Below are 7,858 nucleotides of genomic sequence, written 5' to 3'. Positions count from 1 at the left end.
TTCACTCCGATTAAAAAGCGTCTGATGTCAAATTACAGCAGAACGCCGCACTGACGCGCGTCCACCTCCTCTGCTTCATCTACAAGTTGAGTGCGCGTTATTTTTAACAGCTGATCCACAACAAAGCGCCAGACTCGAGCTTCAGCCCTGGACCCGCACCAGCGCCGATAAGGACACGCTGCGCACGGATTATTCCGGGAGCACGGATATGAAACATCACCTGAGCTGACGCGTAATTACGCACCCAGCTGCTGCCTCTGCTGGCTGCGCTTTGTTATTGTTGTTATCGTTACTGTGTCCGAGTCCGATTCTGCGGCTCTGCGGCGCCGGCTGGGGGCCCGGCGGGGGAGTGTTGGTGAGCGCACGGGCTGGGGCCCGGGTCCAGCACCACAGACGTGACATTCTAACTTTCAACAGACTTTCGAGCAAAGTCTGACCTCCCGCACACCTCCTGCCTCCTCCTCTCCTCCCCCCCCCCTCTCTCTCTCTCTGACCCCCGGCCAGCCCCCTCCCTCATCTTCCATATTTATCTACATGTTTGAGTTTTTTATTCGCACCTACCGAAGCGGATCCGGGCGGAGGGGAGGGAGGGAGGGCTCCCACAGTCCGTGCGCTCCGTGTCTCTCTCAGCCTGCGCCGCGCACCACGGTGACCAAGAGGAGACAAGGTGGCACAAAGAGGGGCAAAAGCTGCTGCTCCGGGAACACAGTCCTGCACAGAGTCTGTCAGCGTCGGGCCGGTGTGAGGAAGAAAAAGAAAACATTCACCGTCAGCTGCTTCGGCCAGACGCCGTGGAGTTTCGGAGAGGCGGCTGAAACGCGTGGGTTCCCCCTTTGCTTTCTCGCTCGCTCCTCGCAATCCCACCTCTCTCTACATCCGCGCTCGCGGAGACGAACATGCACAACAGATTTCATAGATCGGTGCGGGAGGGGAGGAAAAGGCGGAGTGGAGTTCTCAGCTGCCCCGGCTTCAACGGTGGGAGAGAGAGAGAGAGGGAGAGAGAGAGGTAGAGAGAGAGAGGGGAGGGGGCTCAGTGTGATCTCAGGACAGAGTTATCGGTGCGAATCCAGACAAAACTTCTGTGAGACAGTCAGCAAGTTAGTTAGTTAGTAGTTAGTTAGTAGTTAGTTAGTAGTTAGTTAGTAGTTAGTTAGTTAGTTAGTTAATAGTTAGTAGTTAGTAGTTAGTTAGTAGTTAGTATTTAGTTAGGAGTTAGGTAGTAGTTAGTAGTTAAGTTAGTTAGTAGTTGATAGTAGTTAGTAGTTAGTTAGTAGTTAGTTAGTGGTTAGTTAGTAGTTAGTTGTTAGTTAGTTAGTAGTTAGTTAGTTTGTTAGTTAGTTAGTGGTTAGTTGGTTTGTTGGTTAGTAGTTAGTTAGTAGTTAGTAGTTATTAGTTAGCTAGTTAGTACTTAGTAGTTAGTAGCTAGTTAGTTAGTAGTTAGTAGTTAGTAGTTAGTTAGTATAGTTAATCCAATTTATTCTGATTTTTTTCTGAGGTTCTTGTCTTAGTAAAATCATCAACAAAAATCTGACGAATTTTTACCAAAATTCGTCAAACTGTTAAATCTCCTTCACGGTCGTTGACGTCAAACCAGGAAGTCTGCTGATCCTTACCCCAGCCCCCTGACTCCACCTACAGGTGAGTTGGTGTTCATTCATGTATTTCGCCCTGATTCTCATCAACTCCATAGTTTGTATCCATGAAGTACTTCAGTTGGTGTACATCGGTGTACTTCTACTGGCGGTCAATGACATCATCGTCTAGTTTGATGAACGCCGACTGTGATTGGTTAAACTGGTCACGTCACTTTTTATTTTAGCTGAAATACTTCAACTCTTCCGTGATGATCTACAACCACTGCACCAAGTCCTCCACCCCAGGTCCTCCACCCCAGGTCCTCCACCCAACACAGTCTCACTCATACCCCCCCCACCCTCCACCCTCACCCCCACACCTCTCAGTGGGTGACGGTAGAATGGCAGGTTTTTGGATGTGTTTTTTGTACATGCGTACTCTCATATTCTTGACCAATTTCACCCCTCCACCCCCTGGTTCTGGTTCTGTTCCTGGTTCTGGTTCTGGTTCTGACCCAGGATGTGGTCCACTGAACCACCGGACTGTCCTGGCCTGAACTCCACCTTCGTCCAGTGACAGCCGGAATGGAGCGCCGCCTAACCCGTTCTCCTCCTTCCCCTCCAGGCTCCAGGCTCCAGCTCCAGACTCCAGGCTCCAGGCTCCAGGCTCCAGACCTGCTCTTCCCTCCTCCCAGTCTGCTGGCAGGCGGCCAACCCAAGTGTGTGGAAATGACACCACCAGGGCGGCAGAGATTTTCCTTCATTTCTCTCCTTCCCGATCGCAGACTGGCTGACATTGGCTCGAAAGTGGAGCAGCTCGTCAGGGACAATCAATGGGAATCGATCGAGCTGCGAGGCTCCGGCTCCAGAGCTGGAAAATATCACAGCACCAGATGAGAGAGAGAGAGAGAGAGAGGAAGAGAGGCAGAGAGGCAGAGAGGGGGAGACAGAGGGAGGGGGAGTTGAACCAACTCTTGTCAGGAACCAAACAATCAGCCCGTAAACAAATAAATATTCACCGCTACTTCAGCGTCTCAACTAACAAACACACAAGTTTACTTTCAAATGTTGGGTTTTTTTTTTTATTTCTGAGTAAAATGTGTTGAAAAAATACAATAAAATCTCCAAGTAATAAATAATCTACGAATAATTAAATATAGAATGGGGAAATGGTTCTCAAACTATGGTGCCCACACCTCTAGTGGTACATGGGCGCCCTCTAGTGATAATCAAAGGGATTTTTTTTAACATTTTTTCCAAATTAGTGACGGGAGATAAAATCAGGGGAAGATAATTAACGTTACACCACAATCAGCCCTGCAGATACTGCATGTTTTTTGAAGTACCAGTTGTAGTACCACAATGAAGTACAGTGTATCGTTTGTAGTTAAACTGTAGGTATTTATAGTAATAGATATAAAAAAATGTTTTTTTCATTTTTTCTGGTTTTAGCTCAAACAGGAAACGTCAGACTGGTGGTAGTTAAGAGGTAATACACTGAAAATAATGAGGTAATATTGGCGAGTACTGCACAATAAAAGTATTTTTTTATATCAACGTACATAACTAAAATAATATTTATTCTTAATATTATTATGACTAATATCAACAGACACTTTTCCAGTGCAGTAGTACTTAAGGAGTAGTACTGTTGTATTAGTGTCACGTATCTGCCTGTTTGTTTTTTAACCACATATTGTGACACTGTTCCGTGTAGTTGGTGACTCACAGGGACCTGAGTCCATGAAGTGAACAGTTTACCAGCACTGGTGTGAGCCATGGTGTGTTCAGGAACGGGGGGGGGGAGGGAGGGGGGGTGTGAGCGGAGGATGAGAACAGCAGCTCTGTCCCGGATGACACGCCGCTGTGAGTGAACGACATCTGGAACTGATAGAAAAAAAAACCCTAAAAAAACAGACCTTCAGAGCCGTGGAAGAATATCTTCATGTGTGTCTTTCTTTCGTTTCTGTGAGTACCTCAGTGAGGTGTTCAGCTAAACACGAGCCGTGGCTTCGATGGATGAAGCCTGGTCTGAGTATTTGAACCAGGGACAGACTCTGCAGGGGACGCAGCATGTGGACGTGGGTGTGTTCTGTCCAAGGGCACATCAGCATGAAGCTGAACTAAAGCTCTGTTTTCCTACTGATCCACAGTTGAACCTCTGTAGAAATCTGGTTGAGATTTTCAAGGTATTAAAGAAGAAAGAATTAAAGAGTGTGACATTTGATGTGAGGACAAAGTTAGAGAAAAAAAAACATTTATCATCGAAGTAAAACATACGTAGAGTCAGGGTAGAGGAGTTCTTTGGTGTTTTTTTTTAATTTTCTACAGAGTGGAGTCCGTGTGTAGCTGAAGGTTTTAGAATTTCACACCGAGTTACTGCAGTTATGTGACCATGGAGGACGTGTCTCCGTCTCCGGGCCATTCCGTCCAAAGAACGTCCAAAGACACACATGTTTCTTTCACAGGTTGAGGACGAGGAGAGAAAGCGTGGGGGAGGAGAGAGGAGAGAGTCATGCGTGGAAAGATGGGAGCAGGCTGTGACTCTTGGACGTGTTCTGCTGGTGCAGCGAGGCCTGGAGGCTGGAGCCGCAGCCACACTCAGCTCTTTGTTGTTTTCCTTCTGCACAGGGAGGCAGGGTACTTTCCTGAGCCGGGGAGGAGGATTAGCGTTGCATGGCCTCCATCTCCAGCTGCACACATGACCAGCGTGGTAGGAAAACCCCTGAAGATGGCCCAAAAAACACGTATGTGAGCGAAGAAGGGAGCAAACATCCACTTTTTCCAAAACTCTGGAGCGCTGCAGGCGCCGTGGCGCCTCCAGCTGGTCACTGTTCCTGGACCTGCGTTTAACAAATGACTGAAGGGTGAAAAAAAAAAAACCTGTGACAAAGACCACGTTCATTCTCTTATCAGTGTCAACAAACGTGGGCCGTCCACCCACACATCCAGCCCAGTCTGAGGACGGAATTTTTCAAACCTTGTCTTCCGTCGGTCCTCACGAACCAGGACTGAATCCCTGTGTTGTCTTGTTGCTATTTTGAGTTTGGAGAAGTAAATATTTAATCATTCTATATATAACATGTGTTTTTCCAAACAGAAACAAATGTGAAACATGACATACTGCTCTAAAAAAAAATTTAAAAAAACCAGACCAAAGACGGAGGATTTCCTCCGACCGCTGTTTTTTTTGTCTCAGGATTAACTTCAAACCAAAGCAGCTTGTACAAACGAAAATACTCTGTCCATGAAGTATCTTCATTACCTCGTTTGCATTTTTTTTAAATCTCTTTCACTTCAAGTTCACTCAGTAAAATCGGTTCCGGAGGAGAAACAGTTCCAGTCGGTGATTCCAGTGAAAACACACTTTTTTTCACAGTTTTTCTTTCAGAACTGAGAAAAAAAGAAAAGAAAAAACCAGCAGAAAACCTGTTAATTATTGAGCTGAGGGGGAGTCAAAAAGTCCTCAGACTGATGTGTGACGTTTTAACAACTCAAACCAGTTCAGACTGGTCTCTGTGTCAAACCTTGAGCTGTGTTTGACGTCCCCTGGTGTTAACAACAGATAATAACAATTATATTTAACAAAACTCCTTTCCAACCTCCCAGGACAGTGAAAACAGAGACAGTGACTGTGGGTCGTTAGTTTCCAGGTGAGTTCTGAGTTGGGATTTGAAAAGACGGAACACTGGGAGACGAGACCAGAACGGGGGAGCGGTGGGGGGGGAGTGTGAGGTGAGGAGAGGGAGAAGATTTAGGGGAGAGGAAGGAAAGGAGGTTATGCAAATACAGAGCGGGAAAGTTCCAGATTATACCTTGAATGTTCTCAGGAGTGATTGTGAACTTTTCAAACTCTTTCTGCCTCACCCACTGACCGGGTGAGGCAGAAATGAATGGTGGAGGGTCACCTACACCAGGTCATGTCATGTGATGTCATGTCATGTCATGTGATTCCACCTCTGCTGATACAACTAAGTGTGAGTTCGTTATGTGGAAACATGAAGCTGGAAAATCTGGAAAAGCCACGGTTTGTTGGAATTCTGCGTTCTTCCTTCGGTGCCAGAACACGGTGCCAATGAAAACAGCTCTTAATGAAAGTGGGGTGGGAGGCCGGGTGGGGGGTGAGGGGGAGGTGGGGGTGAGGTAGGTTCTCAGTGATCCAGGTCATCTTATCGTAAGATGATTGTTTATCTGAACCGAAGACGTACGTTACTTTATAAACCTCAGTGAACGTTAACATTAGCATGAGATTACCAGGTGATGACATCATCACTGGATCTCTTTTGGGGGGGGTTGAAAGGCTAGAATTTTCCTTATACTTTAAATAATTCCTAAATTAATAAGTAAGTCACTGGTTGATAGTTGTGTGTAGGGGTGGAACGACGCACGTTAATCGATACAAACACGTAACAATTCTATTATAACATAACAATTCAATGTTTTGTTTTGTTTTTCATTTTGCATCGCCCCTTTAAGTGCTGTGGCGCCACCCAGCGGTAGCACGGCTTACACCTTGAACAACGCTGATCTACAGAACTGTCACTGTCACCAAAACCAGAGAAGACAGAGTGAAAACAGAAACTTTGTTGATGGTCATAGGACACTTCCGGTTAGCCTGTTAGCTTCTAAAAACCACGGAGTGGATTCATTAGAAAAGTCTCAACGGTTATTTTGAAAGTAGCTGCTGTCACTGAGGTGAATGTGACGTACACTGTACAGTTTAAGGAATCGAATTATTTGGCCTTTTATTACCCATCAGTCTTTGCTGCACCACGTGACCCAGTGTTATTGACAACCTGACGGATGTCCCCGGGGCAGAGACAGGTATCGGACGCGTCTTATGGATTTGCCGGAGATTCATTCTGTTTACATTAAACAGGTCTGGGATCAGTCGGCTTGATATAATATAATAGTTTTTATTTTTATTTTTTTGTATCACAAAAATGTCCGGACTATTGTTCTGACTTGGTCACGTGGACAGAACCGTGTCGTTACAAACGAACTCCGTCTCTGCTCTGGACCTCAGTCCACACGACCAGCACACAGCTGCGGCTGATGGAGCTGTTAAAAACAGGGTTAGAGCTCCATCTAGTGGACGAGTCCATTTTAGACGTTGTTGTGTAGCACAACTTAGCATAGCAGTGTGACAGCCCACCAATTTAGTGTTAATGGGACAACAGTAGAGAGGATACAATAGAAACAAAACTTTTTAAAAAACAGTTTTTAAAAGAAAAAACAGTTGTTTTTACATCACTGTGTTCAGATATAAAGGTTCTTCAGCTTATTATTAATTTAAAAGAAAAAACAGTTGTTTTTACACCACTGTGTTCAGGTATAAAGGTTCTACAGCTTATTATTAACCGGAAGTTATCCGGAAGTTACAGTAGAATATGAGCGTCGGCGAAGTTCAAGTAGCATTCACTCTTTTTTGGAAAAACGTTAACAAAAAACAGTACCAAAAGAAGTGATAAAACTGTTGTAAAACTTGTTTTTGGACCAAGGAGTTTTGAGCTGGGAAGAACCAACAAACAGAACCCGGGGGTTCTCCGGAGACCAAGCGGAACAGGGTGAGGTGATTACAGGCAGGTGAGTCGATTTATTATTTCTGCTGGTTTAAAGGGAGGAGCATGGAAGAAAAATAAATGAATATCATTGTTACAACAGTCTTTTTGTTGTATTATTGTTGTTGTTGTTGTTACTATGGCGTAGGTTAACGTGTGTCTCCAGTCACTGACTCAGTGACTCAGTGTTTGAACACAGCTGTGTAGATGAGCAGGTTAACTTGCAGTAATAACTAGTTTGTCGACACCATGTGACATGTGACACACATGCATTACCACACACACACACACGAGCATGTATTCATATCATTTCTTCATCATACAACAATCTGTGAGTGAGTGGGTGAGGAGGAGGGTGAGGAGGGGGGCGTCCAGCGGCATCAGTAGGCAGCCCCGTGGAAGGTCTGCGTAGGAGTTCCCTTCTCCAGCGCCATGTCTGGGTAGAGCTCTCTCTCTCTCTCTCTCCCTCTCTCTCTCTCTCTCCCATCCTCCCCCACATCACCAGCAGCTTAGCAGCAGCATCAGCTCCTCCAGCGTCCATCCATCCCTCCATCCATTCCTCCCTCCATCCCAGCCCGCCTCTCCTCCTCTGTGCCGGGGGACCTGCAGCAGTTTCCAGCGCCGACGACGCAGAGAGGAGGACGCGCAGCAGCAGCAGCAGCATCACCACCTCCACCACCTCCATCCGAGTGATGCCACAGCAGCAGCCGCGTCGGCCCGCCC

At 46.2% G+C, this 7,858-nt stretch overlaps 2 protein-coding genes across 4 annotated transcripts in view; one reads left to right on the top strand and one right to left on the bottom strand.

Moving 5' to 3' along the window:
• The window catches only part of cxxc5a (CXXC finger protein 5a), an 18,399-nt gene extending 17,229 nt beyond the window's left edge, over positions 1-1,170 (bottom strand). For 2 of the 3 annotated variants that reach the window (XM_008333516.3, XM_017042018.2), the window contains exon 1: positions 562-1,170. The gene's annotated coding sequence lies outside the window, so the exon portion shown is untranslated. Of the gene's footprint in view, positions 1-557 lie in introns of all 3 variants that reach the window. The other variant, XM_008333517.3, reaches the window with a different exon arrangement.
• Positions 1,171-6,871: 5,701 nt separating this feature from the next.
• Positions 6,872-7,858, top strand: part of LOC103395725 (serine/threonine-protein phosphatase 2B catalytic subunit alpha isoform-like) — a 14,734-nt gene continuing 13,747 nt past the window's right edge. The window contains exon 1 of the mRNA XM_008333515.3: positions 6,872-7,160. The gene's annotated coding sequence lies outside the window, so the exon portion shown is untranslated. The remainder of the gene's footprint in view (positions 7,161-7,858) is intronic.

The sequence above is a fragment of the Cynoglossus semilaevis genome, chromosome 19 (assembly GCF_000523025.1).
Source record: "Cynoglossus semilaevis isolate Cse_v1.0 chromosome 19, Cse_v1.0, whole genome shotgun sequence".
NCBI lineage: Eukaryota > Metazoa > Chordata > Actinopteri > Pleuronectiformes > Cynoglossidae > Cynoglossus > Cynoglossus semilaevis.
Note: the sequence above shows the minus strand (reverse complement) of the source record. Positions and strands in the feature narration are given on the sequence as shown.